Source organism: Silene latifolia, chromosome X, assembly GCF_048544455.1.
Source record: "Silene latifolia isolate original U9 population chromosome X, ASM4854445v1, whole genome shotgun sequence".
NCBI lineage: Eukaryota > Viridiplantae > Streptophyta > Magnoliopsida > Caryophyllales > Caryophyllaceae > Silene > Silene latifolia.
Window position 1 is genome coordinate 233945024 of NC_133537.1, and position 9754 is coordinate 233954777.

General features: G+C 36.1%; 1 non-coding gene across 1 annotated transcript; it reads left to right on the plus strand.

Annotated features, from left to right (window-relative positions):
- Positions 1-4975: 4975 nt before the first annotated feature.
- On the plus strand, positions 4976-5082 carry LOC141624715 (small nucleolar RNA R71). The gene has a single exon (XR_012534520.1). It is a non-coding gene; the product is annotated as a small nucleolar RNA R71 (small nucleolar RNA).
- The last annotated feature ends 4672 nt before the right edge of the window (positions 5083-9754 follow it).

Genomic DNA, 9754 nt, shown 5'->3' on the forward strand with positions numbered 1-9754 from the left:
GTTTTTGTTTATGACGGAGAGCGTAATTTAGATTACCTCCCGTTGCGTATGCATGTACTTCCCCAAACCGAGATAGACATTATTTCTAATGTCTTGAATTATGGGGTAGTTCATGCACACAAGATGCAATGCATGAAACTAAATGTTGTCATTTTGGATTTTTCAATGGGAACAATAAAAGAACACCTCAATGTGGCCGAGGTGTTAGTCCTCATGTTGCTAGGACTCTCCAACTATGATCAAGATAAAAATAAATAAAACAAAGAAAGAAGTAGACAAACCTCAAGAGGGTAGGAGCCTCCGAAGCTTTCTAGTCCTCCACCATATCATCATTGTCATCATTTTCCTCCATAGAAGCGGACTCATCACCACTTCCCTCCTAACTTCCTTGCTCACTTCCTTCATCATCTTCATTAGCTTCTTCTTCTTCATCATCTACCTCTTCATCAACACCCTCATCATCGACATTCCCATCTTCACCCGGTCTCTCACCCCTAAATGTGCTTGGAAAGAAGACTTCCCTATCCGCCCAACTAGGCAAAGGACATGAAGGATCAAGTAGTCCTTGCCTAGCTAAATGAAGGAGGGGTGGATATTGGGCCAAGTATGCATCTACTCGATCATTGTAAGCTTGTTTATGCATCTCTTGTATAAGTAGAGTCATGTAGTCGTTGCCCACTTCAACATCTTTGGGTTTGAAATCTTGATATTTGAATGGATAGGGTGGTGTGACAATGGAGGAGGAGGGCTCTTCAATTTCGCCCCTTTGTTGATGGATGATGTACTCGGCGCCTTTGGAAAGTGGAAGTAGGTAGTTTGTTCGATGAGCACTCAAGCGGCATATCTTGGAAGGCAAAGTGAAAGATCTAGCATCATTGGTGAGCCACCCATAGTTGGTGTCAAAAGAGTTATGCTTCACCCACTTGTACTTGTTAATCATGGTATCCATGTCAATGAGATGAGCCCCTTTGATCGCCACATAGGTGTTATCCTTGTTGAAATTAGCGTCAAAGTGCTTAGCCAAGAGAGTAACTAGACCTCCATTTACGATAAAAGCGGTGCCTTCCTTACCACAATCAACATTGAGCCATCTTTCCACCAAAAGCCTTAGAGCATTGTAAGGCTTAGTGAATTCCCTTCCAACATTTAAGGTCGACTCAAGTAGAACACAACCGAGCTTTGTAAAGTGATTAGTGTCTTTTCTTGCAATTATAGTGTTCCCGATGACCTTGTGCCACACTCTAATGCCCGGATGGTGGACTAATAGAGCGCGACAAGCATGAAAGCTCACAAATTTCTTCCCAGAAAGTGCCTCCCAAAGAGGAGCGGGGTCATACTTTCCGGGCATCTTATGATAATATGGTGTATCACTAAGACCTAATGCTTTACTCAAAACATCAAAGGTCATGCGCCTATTCACATTGGCAAGGTGAAACTCGATATATGTTCTAGTCTCTACCTTAGTCACTTTCAATGAACTTAAGAATTCCAAGGTAAGGGAGGGGTATGTCAATTCTCTTGTAGTAAACAATTTTCCCAACCCCATGGCTTCAAAGAAGGCTTTTGTTTGTTCAAGGACACCCAATTTGTTCAAGGCATCTTCACATATGAATTTGGTGGGTAGAATGGCTTTCTTAGCATACTTGGCAAATGTATCCCTATGGGAGTTAGAAATGAAAATTACCTCCGGATAGTTGGGTAATTGAGCAATTTCCGGAGTTGTTGATGTTGTTACTTCCAAGGGAGGATCTTGTTGTTGTTGAACTTCCAAGTTTGCATTAGCAACCACCATAGCCATTGAAGCTTTCTTTGCTTGAAGGCATTGTTGCCTTTTTTAGAGTGCCTTTGCCTTGAGTGCCTTTGTTGCTCCTTTTGTTCTTGCCATTGATGATTATACTAAGAAAAGATTGAAAATCTTCAATTTCCAATTATACCCAAATCGATTTTAAGATGAAAGGATTTGCCTTTGTATTTCAAAAATCGACTCAAAGGTTGAAGATTTTGGTGCTTGGGTTGATTATTATGGTAAAAGGAGTGATTAATTGTTGTTGTAAGGAAGTTTGGATTTGATTTTGTTGGATTTGGTTGAGGAAATCTTGTTTTTGGTGAAGAGAGGATGAGGGTTTTGGGGTTTATGGGTAGTGTTTGAAGGTTTGAATGAATGAATGAATGTGGGAAGGGGTATTTAAAACACCCGAAATTTCAAAACTGCAGGGGGAAGACGAGCGGATTCCCGTCGGGACGCTCGGATTCTGCTCTATTTGGGTTCAGGAAATCTCGCCTAAAGACGAGCGTCTTTAAGTGAAGACGAGCGGATTTCTACAATTCAGGACGAGCGGATTCCCTTAAAGACGAGCGGATTCTGTCAGACGAGCGTCTTCTCAGCTGGGACGCTCGGATTCTGTCACAGACCAAAATTTTCAATTTTGCAGCTTATTTGGACGGACGGATTCTTCCACAGACGCACGGATTCCCATAAAACGAGCAGATTACCCATAGGGACGCTCGGATTCCACCTGGTCTACCCGGATTCAGTTCTATCCGTGCACTTGCATATCCCGTGTCATTTTCATTCTTCAAATCCCGTGTTCTTCATTGTAGGGGCACTACAAAGGCATGAGTAGCCTAGGCAATTGTTATCCCCACACTAAGTTAAAGCACTACACATCAATAAAATCATTAGTCCCTCCCTCGCTTCTCTCAAATATGATAAATATCTTGATTAAGGCATAAAAATCCAAAAATGACAAAAATGCAATGTAAGAATTAAAATGCAAGTTAGGGAGTTAGAAATATTTACAAATGGTGGTTTGGAGAGGACTCCACCAAACTCTCATCCTTAGTGAGATGTCATGGGGGCATGTCCAAGGTGTTGTTGATGTTACTCAACACCTTGAAGAAGTAGTCAAAAGCTTGTTCATTGTCATGATAAAGATCCTCAATAGATCTTTGCACTTGTTGTCCTTCATGTTGGTCTTGATCGATAGCATTACCAATGTAGGGATTGAAAATCCCTTCAAACTCATCGTCCCAAAGACCACAAAATTCATCTACTTGGTCACTAAAGATCTCTTGAGTTGATAGAGACATCTCTCCTACATTCTTGTCTTGGCCAATGAGGCCATCTTCTTCTTTGCTTGACGTTGGTGAGCTTTTCAAGCTCTCTTTGTTACAATTTCCTTGCTCTTTTGATGGAGCATCATCGACTTTCTTTTTCCATTGGAGTTCCGACTTCTTCCTATCATCCTTCCGGCTATAATGATCAACCATAAAACCTGGTTCATGCAAACGGGGAGCTCTCATGGTCTTGTCAAGATTGAAAGTTATGCTTTCATCTCCCACTTCTAGAGTGAGCTCTCCATGCTTCACATCTATCACCGCACCCGCGGTGTGCAAGAAAGGTCTACCTAGAATGATCGGAATATTGGAGTCTTCTTCCATGTCAACAATGACAAAGTCCACCGGGATGAAAAATTTCCCAACTCTTACGGGAACATCTTCTCATATCCCTAATGGTGTCTTCGTCGATATATCGGCCATTTGGAGTGTGATATTGGTGCATTTAAGCTCTCCCATCCCTAACCTTTTACTCACCGAGTACGGCATACCACTCACACTAGCCCCTAGCTCACATAAGGCTTTGTTGATCGTGGTGTCGCCAATGGTACACGGTATTGAGAAACTTCCCGGATCTTTAAGTTTTGGAGGTAAACTCCCTTGAAGTATTGCACTACTCACCTTAGTGAAGGCGATAGTGTCAAGCTTCCGGATCGACTTCTTTTTCGTAAGGATGTCTTTCATGTACTTTGAATAGGCCGGCACGTGATTGATTAATTCCGTGAAAGGAATCGAGACTTCCAAATTCTTCACAATTTCCATAAATTTTCCAAGTTGGTCATCAAATTTGGGCTTGGCTTGACGACTTGGAAAAGGAAGTCTAATCATAATGGGCTCCTTCTCCTTGGCCTTGTCTTCATTTTTCTTTGAAACTTCTTCTTTTGATGGTTCTCCATCCTTGGAGTTTTGCACAACTTCTTCTTTGTCACTAGCTTCCACAACTTCATCCTCAACTTGCTTCGTCGGTGCTTCATACCTCGTACCACTTCTCAAGTGAATGGCACTAACCGTTTCATGTCTCGGGGGATTACTTTGAGGTGGTAATTGCTCCTTTTGTCTTTGTGAGCTTGAAGATGCTAGTTGAGTCAATTGGGTTTCCAACATTTTGGTGTGGGCTAGGATGTTGTTGATGGTGATTTCCTTTGCTTGACTATCCTTTTGCATTTGAGTGAAAAACTCTTGTTGATTCTTTTGCATTTGGAGGACCACTTTTTGAACATCAAAACCTTGGTCATTTTGTTGATTGTAGGGAGTTTGATTTTGGTAACCTTGGTTTTGGTTGTAAAAGGATCTTTGATTTTGGTTTCTCATGGGAGGTGGGGTGTATGTTGGTTGAGGGTTTTGAACATTTTGGCTTTTGTATAAGAGATTTGGGTGGAATTTGGTGTTTTCATTGTAATAATTTGAATAAGGGGTACCACTCTTGTATGCTTGAAAAGCATTCACTTGTTCATTTGTTCCCCTGCATTCACTTTGGTCATGTCCCAAAGTTCCACAATTCTCACATATCCCACTTGGGATTGATGAAGATGCCGTCATGGCATTAACATGTTGCTTTGGTGATTTTGAGGCTTCTTCAAGTTTAGCCATAGCTTTTTCGAACTTCAAATTGATGGTATCAATGTGAGCACTAAGTTGAGCACCCAATTGAGTAATGGAGTCCACTTCATGCTTTCCTCCTCTAGTAGCCTTGCGAGGTCTACTATATTGTGAATTATGGACCGCCATTTCCTCAATCTTGTTCCAAGTTTGATTGTCGTCAACTTCGGTGAACATTCCATTTGATCCCATGTTGAGAATGTTTCTTGAGTCTTCATAAAGACCATTCCAAAATTGTTGTACCAAGAACCACTCGCTAAGTCCATGATGAGGACATGAGCGACAAATTCCTATGAATTGCTCTCAAGCTTCATACAAGGATTCTTCATCTCTTTGCTTAAAGCCCATAATTTGAGCTCTTAGCCTGTTAGTCTTTTCCGGTGGATAGAACTTTTTGTAGAAAGCTAGAGCCAATTTCTTCCAAGAATCAATTCCGAGAGTAGCCTTATCAAGGCCTTTCAACCATTGTTTTGCGGTGCCAATTAGAGAAAAAGGAAATAAGTGTTGGAAATCATTACATCTCATTATACAACATATTCTTATATGTTACAAATTAATTTAGTCATAAAATTAATTTAAATCTTATGCATGCAAACTAAATAAGAAAAGATAAGAAAATCAATTTCTCACCATCTAAATTTCGGTCAAATGGGCATCAACAAGATCTCCTTCTTGTTAGTTCTTGAGCTTTCCAATATTGAATGAACACATATAAAACTTGTAAATTTGTGTAAATTTGTGTTATTATGATAATCGGTTATAGTTTTTCCGAGTTATTTGCATGCAAATCGGTTATAGTTTTTCCGAGTTATACGATTAACATATAAAACTTGTAAATTTGTGTTATTATGATATATCACAAAATAAATTATGCATGTTCAAGTTTCTGATCCTAAAATGTATTTAGGATATTTTGGTTAATTTATGGATTTTTTTATTGTTCATCTTATATAATAATGGCATTAAAAATGTGATTTTATGATTAAAATGTCATTTTCGGACTAAAATTAGCTAAACTTCGAATTTTCCAGTGATTTCTGGATATGTTTTCACATATTTTATTTTTAAATTACCTGTAAATTTTCAGAATTTTTGGAGTTCTTATGCTCGAAATATGGATTTTTCATGATGAAAATCGGATTTAGATGAAAAATAGGTTAATATGAGATTAATTTCGAATCTGGTCATAGAAATTTAGTATGTTGTCACATGGAATTTTACAAGATGTGAGTAAAATAATAGGCTATAATGAAGTCTTCATGCATAATTTATGAATTTTTGATGAAAAATAGCATAAATAGTGACTTAATTAGTGTATAATTGCTAAAACATACTTCATGACTAAGGAAAAATGTCACATGTTTTATTTTATTATCTTTTTCAGATCTAAAATTGAAAAGTTGATGAATATAATTTTTCTCATGTTTTTATGATTATATTTGATAAATCCGATAAACCGCAACATAGTTTTTTCGATAATTTTTCGAAATTTTTAACCTAAGTTTTTTGACATTATGAGTGTCATGGTATTTTTCCAGAATGTTCATGAGTTTAAATTTCAAATTTCAAATTTATTTGAAATTTTTGTGATTTATTTGAAGTTTATAGCATTTTTGGTAATTTTGAGTCCATTAATGAACAATTTTAAGAAATATAAGTTAATTATAGTCAAATAGTTAGTGGAGACTAATTTTGAGTCCTAAGTTGGTAGGGTAATTAACTTGTGCATAAATATTATTTTATGTAATTTATTGTGATTTTAAAAGGTTGAATTACACAAATCCGTAAAAACCGTTTAATATACGATATTGGCTCCTTAAAGGCGATTTAGCATAAAATTGGGCATGTTCATACATATTATAATGCTGCATTTTATTTATGATTGTCATAATTTTATTTTATGTAATTTTATTTTATGTAATTTTTACTTAGTATGGCCTTAGTTTTTTAATTGGTATTACCCGAAATGTATGGGAATATCGATTCGGTTGTAATTTATTGTGATCTCGTATCACCGTTTTGTAATTTAATAGATTTATTTTATTTTAATTACAAATGTATAATAAGAAATTATGTAATTTGTTATGTAATTTAATTATTCCGGAGTTCCTTGAAGACGGTGTCACTCAAGAAGGCGATACATAAAGACGGTGTTACCTCGAGATGCATGCCATAACCGAAGTTCAAGGGACCAATGGAGTTGGTTTCCGAATATGTAATAGTTAATTAGATTTTCTATTTTAGGAAGGCCATACTAGGATTTTATTTATGCTTTGCATTTTATTTATATGTTGCATGCATCGTTAAATCGCCATAACTAAAACATGCATTATCATTTTATCGAGTTTATCGACCGTGTCAATTACAATTATCGTAGTTCACCGCTTTAGTTCACTTAAAACGTGATAGATAATAAATTGACATGACCTCTCGCTAAAAATAAACAATTGAGACATAGCCTTACCAAAAAGTAGAAACCATGAAAACCTATTTCGTGAGGGAGTGCACTCGGCCACACCGGGGTACAAACCTTGTTACGTAGGGGAAGTGGGTGATAAATTTCTATCCACCGAATTTATGTTAATGAAGGGTATTTCGGCACACCGTGCCCTAAGTTGATATGAATTTGGATCATAGACACATTTATTCGAAATTTGGGTTGAACTCAACGAAAGTATTCACGACGATTTCCGGATGTGTTTCGGGCTAGAGATAAATGTTAATGTAATTTTATCGACCGAGAGTTCTAAAAGTAGAATCGATTAAAGAGTTAATCCACCGAGTTATATTGATAAGGGTTTCATCGGCTACCCCGTGCCCAAGTTAATATGAATTTGGATCTCGGAATCATTTATCATAGTTGGGTAGAGGTCACTATGTAAATGCTTTACTTGTTATTTACAAGTATTATTATAACGATGATTGTTTTGTTTTCATTATTCCGTTATCATATTGTTCTATTTCTTTACCACAATTCATATACGATATCATTTCGATTTTTGATTCAAATCTCCATTAAAACATCGTAACTAAAGACAAATATGAATTTGCTTCCTAAACCTCAATTATCCATTGGAAGGATCTCTTGTAAAGAGTATAGATAAAAGTTATTCATTATCAAACAGGTTTTTGATTCTTGACTAACACATCTACTTACAATGGATTGTTTTTCATATACTTAATTGAATTAAGTACCTTGAAGCGATAAATTGTTTTGGTAATTAGATTTGTCAGAATTCGTAATTGACCAAAATAACGCAACCACTTCAATGAAAGTTTTAAAACGATCGAATTGAAGAGTAGTCTTCATAAGATTCAACTTTGCTTCTCTAAGTAAAGATTCTTTGAAATGAGTGGGAGCATTCTCTTAAGCCGTTAAGAAAAAGACAAGGTTCAAGAAGTAAATATTATAATGGAATTGATATAAGGTAATGTTAAAAGTAAAGTTATTGCGAATAACGACACTAAACCTATCAATCCCGACCGATAAATTTTCCATTGTCTTAAATGTTGGACACTAGAAAGGAAACTACCCCAAATTATTGAAGAATCAACAAATTAGTTGTGGGACATCTAACAGATCTTCTTCTTTAAATGTTTATTTGCTTGACATAAATTATGCTAGTACCATTTCGTCAATATTAGAAACCGATGGTGGTTTTCATCATTGTATGCGATAAATAGAATGATTAGAATATGACAACTAGCAACAATAATGTTGAGAGATAGAGTCATTGTGTACTCAATCTAGTTTTTAGGTTTAGAGTTGTACTTAATTTAGACTATTAAGTGAATAAACTCAAAATAAGAATATAAACTTGTTAAGATACAAAAAGGAGGTTTCACTTTTGTGACCCTATACACCATGATTTGATGTATGGCTAGCCCATTATCAAGGTAAATATATTCTAAACCAAACTAGAATGATATATCATGTAGATGGTGTAAGACTCAAATTGGTAACCCAAGATTAAACCTTAGATTCTGGAATGATGAACGCAAAGAGTTATCGAGTACTCTTGAAACCATTAGATCTTATGGTATATGCGTATCTTGTATTCAAAGCAAGATGTCTCGTGCCTTTTGGTTGAAAAGGAGATCGAGAATGTAAATCATTGATACAGAATAGGTTGATCATTTACTTTTATCAACGATTTAAGTTGATGCTAATGTGTTCACTTAATAAGATAAATAGAGAAATCTTTGAAGAATTTCAAAGAGTTCAAGGAATCACGATTTAGTCGTGATGTGATTATCAAAGTGAAGACTTTGATATAAGCCAAATGATATGTGATATAGTATCACAAGTTAATCTCTCTTAGCACACATGATGGGATAATGTGTAATTGGACAAGAAATCAAACGCTATTCGATAGGGTTTGGATTTCAATCAAGTTACTTTGAGTTACTTGATCCTTTTGGGGATTTTATCATTTTGTCTAAATTAGTTTTTCCACTAAATCTAAAACGAATCATATGAGATATGAAATGGTAGGGTACCATGTTTGTAAGTTTTTCAAAAGAAACAAATGCACATTTTTTCCTTATTATAATCACGAGTACAACGGGTTTGTGGCTCGTGAAGCTGTTTTCAAAAATACAAGTTTATTTCTAGAAGACAGAGTGAGAGAAATGATTCAAGAGCCACAAAGAATGTTATGTCACAAGAAACTTGTCTTTCTTGGCTACATGAGACGCTTTGTGTAACACGTTTTTTCTTCAAAGCCTAGGAGGTTAAAGCCATCACTTGCTGAAGATGATGAATTAGTGTTACTTTTAAGAAAGTAAAAAGCTTAAAGAAAAAAAGCTTACAACTTACAAAGAAATTGTTTGATTCAAGTTACTTCTGGAAAGTAATGAATATATGACTTACATAAGAGTGTTTAAGTCACAACTCACTACAAGGCTTAGAACCATGAAAATCCGAAATAAAAGGCTTGATTAGTGACAAAGGGTTATTGCGCTAATAAAGAGAGATTTCAAAGCTTGATTGGTGGCAAAGGGTTTTGCACTAGTTGAAATGCTTAAGTCTATTTGG